This window comes from Podarcis tiliguerta (assembly GCF_965153285.1).
Source record: "Podarcis tiliguerta genome assembly, chromosome: 5".
NCBI lineage: Eukaryota > Metazoa > Chordata > Lepidosauria > Squamata > Lacertidae > Podarcis > Podarcis tiliguerta.
Genome location: NC_139538.1, coordinates 62,773,045 through 62,783,742, shown reverse-complemented (window position 1 = coordinate 62,783,742; position 10,698 = coordinate 62,773,045).

Here is a 10,698-nt window from a genome sequence, read left to right as displayed (position 1 = left end):
TAACCCAACCATATTTTTGGTGTTGCTGGAACAAGACCTAAAAAGTGTTGAAATTGCACAAGCTCTTCTCATTTCCCATAACTTCTGGCTTAGTGGTTTAGTGGAAACCATAGTTTTTCTCAGTGTCTGAACATCCAAACTATGGCTTATATTTGACTGCAAACCAGGATCGCAAACCTCAGTGCTCATTCCTTCTTAACTTTATTTTTCAGTTTCTAAAAAATGCATGTAACAATCGCTATATTTCCCCACCCCCGAGAAACATTCCAAGCGCATACGGTGTAAATAAGACAGTCAAACATTAAGTAAGTTTCTAAATGGTTTAGAATTGATTACATCATATAAGTTCCTTCTACTCTCGGTGCTAAGAGATTGTCCCCAAGTGATTCATGGGTAGCTGGGGATGAAGGGACAACATTGTCCTTTCCAGTGTACTGAATAAACAAGCACCATACGGTTGCAAAATTGTCTTTGGTCTTTGTGTTCAGAAACTAGCATGAGGTGTAAACACAAAAGGTATCAGCAACCTTATGACACATACATGGATGATGCTACCCTCCTAAGTCCTCCTCCTGTGGAGCTTATGTTAACTATCCTTAGGTAAAGGTAAAGGTACCCCTGCCCGTACGGGCCAGTCTTGCCAGACTCTAGGGTTGTGCGCCCATCTCACTTAAGAGGCCGGGGGCCAGCGCTGTCCGCAGACACTTCCGGGTCACGTGGCCAGCATGATGAAGCTGCATCTGGCAAGCCAGCGCAGCACACAGAACGCCATTTACCTTCCCGCTCGTAAGCGGTCCCTATTTATCTACTTGCACCCAGGGGTGCTTTCGAACTGCTAGGTTGGCAGGCGCTGGGACCAAACGACGGGAGCGCACCCCGCCGCGGGGATTCGAACCGCCGACCATGCGATCGGCAAGTCCTAGGCGCTGAGGTTTTACCCACAGCGCCACCCGCATCCCGTAACTATCCTTATCTAAGGGCAATTCCCAAGCTCTCTGTATCTGAATAAATATATCGTGGGTTCCTCCCTCCTGCCTTGCCTTCAGTTGTTTTTGTGAACAGCAAGACAGCAATTAGTTATATTTAGAACAGCAATTACACACATTAAATGAGCAGACATTTCAACGAGTTAATGAGCAAGCCAGTGATTAGCATGAAGAAATCCTATTAACCTGGACAACACCATACAGTTGCTGTGTAGTGGGGCAATGTAATTACACAGTCTTTTCCGTAAAATTTAATTGCCCAAACACTTTATGCTTCTCTAACAATAACTCAGAATAATAAACAAAGATGTGCTGCCATTATCCTTTTCCCTGGCAAAGGATCCATTGGTTAGGCCTGTGTGGGTAACAATGGTTTTCCTATGGAAACCTTCCTTAAGAACCTGGCTTCTCAACGTATAAACTTTGCCCAATAAGTACACTCAGTGTGTCATCAGGAGTTAATAAAATACTCCCAGGCCAAATCATGTTGTTTGGCTTTAGGAGTCCTTTTGTGGACAATGAAGTTGAAGGGACCATTTTGTCAGTTTTATGCATGGGATGGAGAAATCATCCAGCCGTTTCTGAAGGGTGAAAGCTCACAATTAACAATGGCATTAATTCATTCATTTGTTCTTTCTTTCTTTCAAGTGACAACAGCAACAGTTGCTTGGCCACCATTTTGCACCTTCCACAATGCCCCAGGGTGGTGATAATGGCATCTGTAATAGACAAATAATTGGTGGAGAATCATTGGAGAAAATTTACTATTCATAAGAAGTGGTTTATAAGCCCATTAAAAAGGAAGGAGGACTGTTGGGCCTCCAGATTTTGTTAGACTACAGCTCCCACCATCCCTAACTTTTGCCTAAGCTGGTTGGGGCTCATGAAAGCTGGAGTCGTCCCCCCCCCCCCAATTTTTTTTTGAAGGCCACAGGATCCCTATCCCTCAAGTATATTCTCATTACCCCTTGCCTTCCATTTGTGTTTTATAAATTCCACCCACCGTATACGATAACACCTACAACAAAAAAATACATGGATGTGAACAGGGTTTCCAACGATTCCAGAAATCCCTGTAGACTTCTTGTAACACATGATTGGCAGACAAATAATGGTTACCTACATACTATGAAAAGGCTCACCTGCTGATTTATGCAGCTGGAGCTGTTGGTAATGGCACAAGGGCAGGCAAGGTCATTTCCACCCCGATCAGTTCACAACTCTACATGGGAATTGCCTAACTCCTTGGTTTAAATGAATCAGCTATCTCAAGTTCTTGGGGGGGGGGCAGTTCCCCCCAGAAGGAAAACGTTCAGCAACCATTTTTGAATTTACATTTGCCTTTCTCATAAATCAGACCCCAACCCCCGCTCCAAAGAGACTCTGAGTTCTACTCATTAGTGTTGTTATAATTAGCTTGTGAAGAAATCAGCAGGATAATTAATCCATTAGGTTTCTGCCTGCAAAATACAACTGTGCCCAAGTGCTTTCGGGAGTTCACAGCTTTTTTATTTCATTCAGATATTGAAAAGATACTTTATACATGCAGTGGGACCTCAGGGCCACATTTCAGTGCAGAAAGAACCCTTGATACCAGCGATTTGAATGGACTTATACGTGTACTGGATTATGACCTAGAGAGAATGTGCTACAATTGTCCCTATTTTAAACAGGAATGTCCTCTAATGGAAAGCTGGAGGGTGGAGCACCTGGTTCGCATACAAATGTTCCAGGTTCACCCTCCATCATCTCCAGGTTGGACTGTGAAAAACTCCTCTCTGGGACACTGGAGAATCGGTGCTGGTCATTGTAGAGACAAAACTGAGCTAGAAGAACCAATGGGGTGTCTCAAGAAAATACAGCTTCTTATAGAGGATATCATCCTGAGCTCCTTGGAGGAAAGGTAGAAAATATATCCCTAACATGTGGAGGTGAGGGAAGCTATATGACTTTGGAGGCAGAGCTAGCAGCATGGTGATTCTGAAGACCCTTCAGGGTGAGTTTTAGAGCCGTTTAAGAAGAGTTTGGATTTGATATCCCGCTTTATCACTACCCAAAGGAGTCTCAAAGCAGCTAACATTCTCCTTTCCCTTCCTCCCCCACAACAAACACTCTGTGGGGTGAATGGGGCTGAGAGACTTCAGAGAAGTGTGACTAGCCCAAGGTCACCCAGCAGCTGCATGTGGAGGAGTGGAGACACGAACCTGGTTCACCAGATTATGAGTCTACCACTCTTAACCACTACACCACCCTGGCTCCAAATAAACCAAGTAAGCCAAATTAACCAAGGCAACATCATTCTGGTCAGTCAAGATGAATGTATTGTGATGAAAAGCAACAGATATACCAGCTTTCTATCCAAATAAACCAAGTAAGCCAAATTAACCAAGACAACATCATTCTGGTCAGTCAAGATGAATGTATTGTGATGAAAAGCAACAGATATACCAGCTTTCTATCCAAGCACTAGGATAGGAGCCTTAGCCAATCAGGAATTTCAGGCAGGTGAATGAGCAGACCCTCCAAGTTTCCCTATTTTCCAGGGACAGTCCCGGATTTACAGAAGCTATCCCAGTTTCTGATTTGATCCTGGAACGTCCCACTTTTCCTTAGGATGTCCCTATTTCCATCAGAGAGATGTTGGAAGGTATGTGACCCACCGAGCCAAGGAGATAAGCATCTATACAACTTTTAGATGTCATCTGAAGGCAGCCCTGTATGGAGAATTATTTTTTTAATGTGTAATGTTTTATTATGTTTTTATATATATCGGAAGCCGCCCAGATTGGCTGTGGCAACCTAGTCACATGGGTGGGGAATAATAATAATAATAATAATAATAATAATAATAATAATAATGGAAAAGGACACCCCTATTTTCATCAGAAAAAAATTGGGAGGTATGAGGTTCAGGGCAAATGATTGGATTGCACCATACTCTCTCCACCAGCCCATTTGATTTCTGTGCTAACTGCAGAGAAAGGAAAGTATTTTTCTCCAAAACCAGAAAGGAAACACTGTCGGCTGACAGATGGATTGCTCTATCCCTCCTCTGTCAGCACCCCTCACCCACTCCATCCCAAACTATCCTAGTAAAAGGTGGTAGCCTGTGTTTTTGTGTTGGCTGCATGTCACAAAGCGGAGTTGATGGTTAAACCACTCTGAGAATTGTAGCTTTGTGAATAATAATAATAATAATAATAATAATAATACTTTATTTATACTCTGCCCATCTGGCTGGGTTTCCCCAGCCACTCTGGGTGGCTTCCAGCAAAATATTAAAATACAATAATTCATCAAATATTAAAAGCTTCCCTAAACGGGGCTGCCTTCAGATGTCTTCTAAAAGTCTGAAGGTTGTTTATTTCTTTGACATCTGATGGGAGGGCGTTCCACAGGGTGGGCGCCACTACTGTAACTTTGCTTCTCCCAGTGAGGGAACCGCCAGAAGGCCCTTGGTGCTGGAACTTAGTGTCCAGGCAGAATGATGGGAGTGGAGATGTTCCTTCAGGTATACTGGACCGAGGCCGTTTAGGGCTTGAAAGGTCAGCACCAACACTTTGAATTGTGCTCAGAAACATACTGGGAGCCAATGTAGGTCTTTCAGAACTGGTGTTATATGGTCTCAGCCGCCGCTCCCAGTCACCAGTCTAGCTGCCGCATTCTGGATTAGTTGTAGTTTCCGGGTCACCTTCAAAGGTAGCCCCATGTAGAGAGCATTGCAGTAGTTCAAGCGGGAGATAACCAGAGCATGCACCACTCTGGCAAGACAGTTCATGAGCAGGTAGGTGTCAGCCTGTGTACCAGGTGGAGCTGGTAGACAGCTGCTCTGGACACAGAATTGACCTGTACCTCCATGGACAGCTGTGAGTACAAAATGAGTCCCAGGCTGCGCAGCTGGTCACTCAGGGGCACAGTTACCCCATCCACCCCCGTCCACCCCCTGTCCCCCAAAAACAGTACTTTGGTCTTGTCAGGATTCAACCTCAATCTGCTAGCCACCATCCATTCTCCAGTTGCCTCCAGGCACTCACGCAGGACCTTCACCGCCTTCACTGGTTCCAGAGGTAGAGCTGGGTATCATCTCCATACTGATGAACACCCAGCCCAAACTCCCTGACAATCTCTCTCAGCGGGAGGGACTAGGGTGGTCGCCTCAGAACCCTCAGCATCCTTAGCAACTAAACTAGCCAGGATTATTTGGGGGAAGCCATGACTGTCAAGTGGTGCTGTGCTGGTTTAAATGTATAGAGCAGGTTGGGCCTATTTCTCTGTGCATTAGAAATGGGCTTGGTCAACCAGTTCACTGTTTGTTATGTTTAGTATTCTGGTCTTTTCTTTCCCCCTGATTGGCTTTGGCAAATCTTACAGTGTCTGGTTGCCTCATATATAAATCCACAGAAAATCCACAAACATCTCGGAGAATTTAACTTCAATTCCACCTGCCCCCTGGTAATGGACTTGAAGTTTAGGTTGGGTTCCCTTGCGTCCCAAGGCCCCAGCAAAGATGACCCCAGCAATCTTCCCAGACTTTGCAATGATAAACAGAAGAGAAACGGAGTCTGGGCCAACAGCTTTCAGTATATGAGAATTATGATGCTTGCCTCCTCCTTTCCCCAGACACAAATAGCTGAACTACTCTATCAGTTGTCTCCTAAATATTCAAAGAGTAGTTTTGTGTCTCTGAGGAATGCTTGTTCTTCAGCATCATTTTTGGCAAACCAAATGATTTTGTTGGCTTTCGTTTTTCCTTACAATGCCAAGCACCACATGCCTGGGGAAGACAATGTTTTTTGAGAAACTGCTAGTCAAATTCTAGAATTTTGCTGTAAAATACCAGCGAATATGGGCACATAAAGCAGATTAATGAAACAAAACACCTCACTGCTATGCAGATGCTATTAGATAAGGCATATAGATTTCTTAGATTGTCAGAAGAAGGAAATAATGCAGAAATATGGTGGTGGTGCTTTTTAAGAGATCCAGATCTTTTAACAGTGCAGAATGGAAAATGGAAAGTGAATAAATATAAATTTTTCATGATGTATCTGCCTTTACCCTTCAGTAATGAAGGAATCTGGATTTTGCAATGACTAGATTAAGCAATGACAGCATACAAATGAAATTGTATTTTTGTTTCATACTTATTGTTGGTTTTAACCGGAAAGTATATATAATTACAAATTCAACAGAGAGAAAATGCTTTACTAAAATAAGTGGCAGCAAAACCTTGCAAAGAACTAATTATGTCTGACAAATACTTTCAATTAGTGTTAAATTTAATTGGAGTAAAAATACTGGCTTTGTTCAGGAAAATACAAGGGGGGGATATCCTCCACTCAAAAGTAACTTAACAAAATAACTTGACTAGTTGAAAACAACAGCTAATTGGAAGAACCTTCAATTTTGTTAAAACTGTATAAATGGTGGTCTCCGTGATAGTTATGTTATCTGTCAATAACATGGTTGGATCTTAAGACACAACTATATCTTAACACCCAAATGTTGTTAGACGCAGCCAGTGCTTTTTTTTTCTTAAAAAATGTTTAGGGCTACTCTCATTTTCCTACTTGTATTGAAATACTGCCCCTCAATGAGGCCAAACTTAGATTCACAAAATGTTTAGGTGTATGTGTACCCCTGCGTTCCCCCAGAAAAAAAGCACTGGATGCAGTCCCCAAGCCCCTGCCTCTGATTGGCCTTGAGGGCACTGCCTGTCCTTACCTGGGAACCCAATGCAACCAGAGGTGGGTGGCACCAAGTGACCATCCTTTTCGCCGGCCACGCTGGGAGATGGCAGCCCTCCTGGACACACCAAGGCTGTGCCATGTGGCAAAGGCCACCCACCCGGAGCCCCAGGTGAGTGGGCATTGCTGGCACAGGCACATGTTGGCTGCTGCAGGTGCAGGGAGGGCCACAAGAATGGATACAGTAGACTGGTATTGGGTTGAATTAGGCCAGAACTTTATTGATTACAAGAAAGACTGGGTTTAGCCAAGGCATTCAGCATGAGCTGATAGGAGCCAAACTTGTGCTAGGGAATCACCCCTGACAAGGATTGGGTGCCATGACCCCACATAGGTTGCCATTGGGAGAGAGATATGGGCCCATTGGTCCTCCTGTGGACTCCCAGATTTCTTTGACAATTTATATCTTAATGGGGCTTTGTGGCTTTGTTCCAAATAATTTTTTGTTGCTTCAGAGCATTGGTGTGAGCTCTTGGGAGGGAAGTCCAATTTCTACATCCAATGCCCAGATGGCCTGTCACTGAGATGGCTAGATGACAAGTTTGTTTTTGCCAGCACTTCATTCCTTTATCCCTTCTACCAAGTAAAAAGCAGTGGGAGGTGGCATTCTAGTTAGGAGGGCCTTTAATTCACTTAGACACCCTCCTTCCTGACACATCAGGGTTAATTTTATACAATTTAGAATTTACTGTAATCTACATTTACTTTTATCGTTTGCTGCAACCTTTCCAGCTGTAAACAAGACCAACAGAACAAAATATACTAACAGTTCTATGTGAAATTCATCATTTATTATGAATTACACGTACAAAAATGACCATAATATACTGGCCTTATGAAACAAATGTTAAAAGCCTGACTAAATAGGCACATTGCCAAAAATGAATAAATATCCAATTATGAAAGCATATTTTCTTCTACTTAATGCACAAAGTCTTGTTTTAATTGACAAAAATGGTTCATCCCAAGATTGCCATGGATGAACAAGATCTGAGGCTGGCTTATACAATTTCCATGCCTCTTGCAGTTGGAGAGTAGCTACTTCTAGGATCAATGAAAGGAACACAGGAAAATTGCAAACAGAAAGAAGCATAATGACTTTATGACTGAAGTGCATAATGTTTCAAATTCATGTTCTCAGAAAAAGTTCTGGTCCCCAAGGCTCAACAAGGACACCTACGATGAAGTCCTTTTTCTTCATCTCTGTACACAGGGGATCACACTGCTATGCTTCGGATGTGGAAGCTGAGACCTTCCAATGGTTGTTGGACTCTAGCCAACATGGTCCATGGTCAGGCATGATGGGTGCTGTAGTCCAGTAATATCTGGAGGACCATAGGTTCTCATCCCTGCTCTATGTGTTCAAAAGGATGTGAGTAATGGTTTAACCTGCTCACCCTATTCAGTTAAACTATGTTTAGGCTTCCTTTCTGGGCAGATGCCCATAAACAGAAGCTTACAGTCAAAAACCACAAGAGATGAAAACCACAACTTGGTAACACTTCATATCTCATACAGTGGTACCTCTGAAGTCGGACGGAATCTGTTCTGGAAGTCCATTGGACTTCCAAAATGTTCAGAAAGCAAGGTGTGGCTTCCAGTTGGCTGCAGGAAGCTCCTGCAGCCAAATGGAAGCCATGGAAGGCACGTCGGACGTTCGGGTTCCAAAGAACATTCGCAAACTGGAACACACACTTCCGGGTTTGTAGCGTTCGGGAGCCAAAACGTTCGACTCACAAGGCATTCGCGAAACAAGGTACAACTGTATATATCTCATGCTGTTGTTTTTAATTGCCTTTTAGAGGTTCTGATCATGTGTTTTCTTATTTTATTGTTCTTTGGCTTCTTTATTTTATGTCCTGCACTCTAGTCTGGTTATCTGTATAGATGAAGAAAAGGTTATAAATGTAATACTGATACTGATACTGATACTGATACTGATACTGATACTGATACTACTACTACTACTACTACTATTAAAGTTTAAATGTGTACAAATGTGATGGATAAACTCTGTGACTGTAGATATAAGCAGCAGGCCACTGTGTGGGCAGAAGGAAATGTAGCCGTAGGAAATACTGTTCATTACATCTGTGCTGGCCTGAACACCACACATTAACATATATTCAACCCACAAAAAGCATTGTGTTGAAATAGTCTACAGTTCCTTGCCAAACCAAGAGCTACCAGGCACATTATATGACTGGGATAAAAGAGCATCATGTGAAATCAAAATTAAACCACTGGCATCGTATCTGTACAGTTCTTTAGATAGGAACAAGAGTCCCCAGTGAGATTATTGACTCCCCACATCCCTTTGAAAAGCTGGTCCCCAGGCCACATTGCAAATCTCAATTTCAAATGCAGCTTGCCAGGTGGCATGGGGACATTTCTGTCTAAGGAACAAGCCTAAAGCCCACATGGGCATGTAGTTGTTTGATTCTTTGGAACCCATTTTTGAGTATTCGTGAACTATTTTGCAATCCCACTTAGAAAATGCAATGCTTACATGTGAGAAGCACATGTGCAAAACCAGTTGCGGAGGAAGGGGCTTTGGTACCCGGGGCCACGGGGGCATGGCACGTGCCATGTGGGGGTGTCCCAAGGGGGAGGCACCCGCCCGTGCAAGCATCATCCTAATGGGGTGATGCCTGCCTGTGCGAGCGTCCCAAGGGGGAGGCACCCGCCCGTGTGAGCTATTGTCCCAATTGGGTAGGCGCCCGCCCGATCGAACATCTCAAGGGGGAGGCGCCCACTCACAGCGATGTCACCCCCCCAGGCTGGCACCCAGGGCGGCCCTCCCCCCGCTCCCTTCCTCCACCACTGTGCAAAACCATATTGTAATATCAGTACCTGTATCCAGAATGCCGAGAATGGCTGCTGTTTCCTGCTACGAGCGAGCACTTGCCATCATGGAGAATATGAAGCGGCCCTAGGTTTAATTGCTAACCCAAGTCAAATCAAATTAAGTATCCATGGAGGTGTGAGCCCTTGATTAAGGAACAGTGTTATCTTAAGCAATTAGACTTTGTAGCCCATAAACAAGTTTCATAACAGACATTTCATGGAAGAAAAGCATAACGTGTTACTTGAGTTGGTGCCATGTTTCTGAACTTCCCTTTTTGAATCCATAACAGACTTAACTCTTTTCAAATTTAGAAACTTACTTTTATATTATTTTAATAATTGAAACTATGGTGGGAAAGTGGAACCTGTAATTATGATCAAGGAGCTTTCTTTTGCTGAAGCATCATTCATCAGTTTCAAAAGAAAGGAGCTATACTGCACTCCTGCTGTAATTATGCATTATGGGCTTGCATTTGTTTATGTGAATGTGTGCATCATGTTTACTGATGAGAACTCTGATTTGTTTGGACCAGTGTGAGATGGGTGGCTGTCACGGACACCAGAGTGGCGTGATTTCAAGGCAGATGTGGCCCCTGCAGATACAGCAGAGGCCTGCTTCATTGCACCCACCTTTGCCCAGGTGAAGGTGCTCAGTGAGACCTCTCCGTGGTCCTGCAGACTATCAGTTATTTTTGCCATTTTGATCTGTCTCCTAGGAATCTGATATATGTTGGCTAATATTTGTTGCTTGGTGCTGGAAGATGTCAGACTCCATGGAGGCCAGAGTTCTGTGGGCTCATAGTCTGATCACTATGGGAGAAATGGAGGCCTCAGAGGTGGAGAGATGCTCTGATGTATTTGTAGAAGATCTGGGCTTCAGGTTGTAGGGTGTGTGCATGTGTGCCTGAGAATGACAATAGCGGCAGTGTATTGCCTGCTTCTCCCTTTAATTCTCAACCAATTCAACTTATGCCTAGTATAGAAGTGCTACACTTGGCTTCCGGGAGATGCCAGCATAAAGTAAACATAAATATGATAACTGAGAGGAGCTTTTCCCAAGAAATGAGGGGTTGATCGCCTCCTGCACTCTCCCCTATAAACTTCTGCTGATGTGTCTA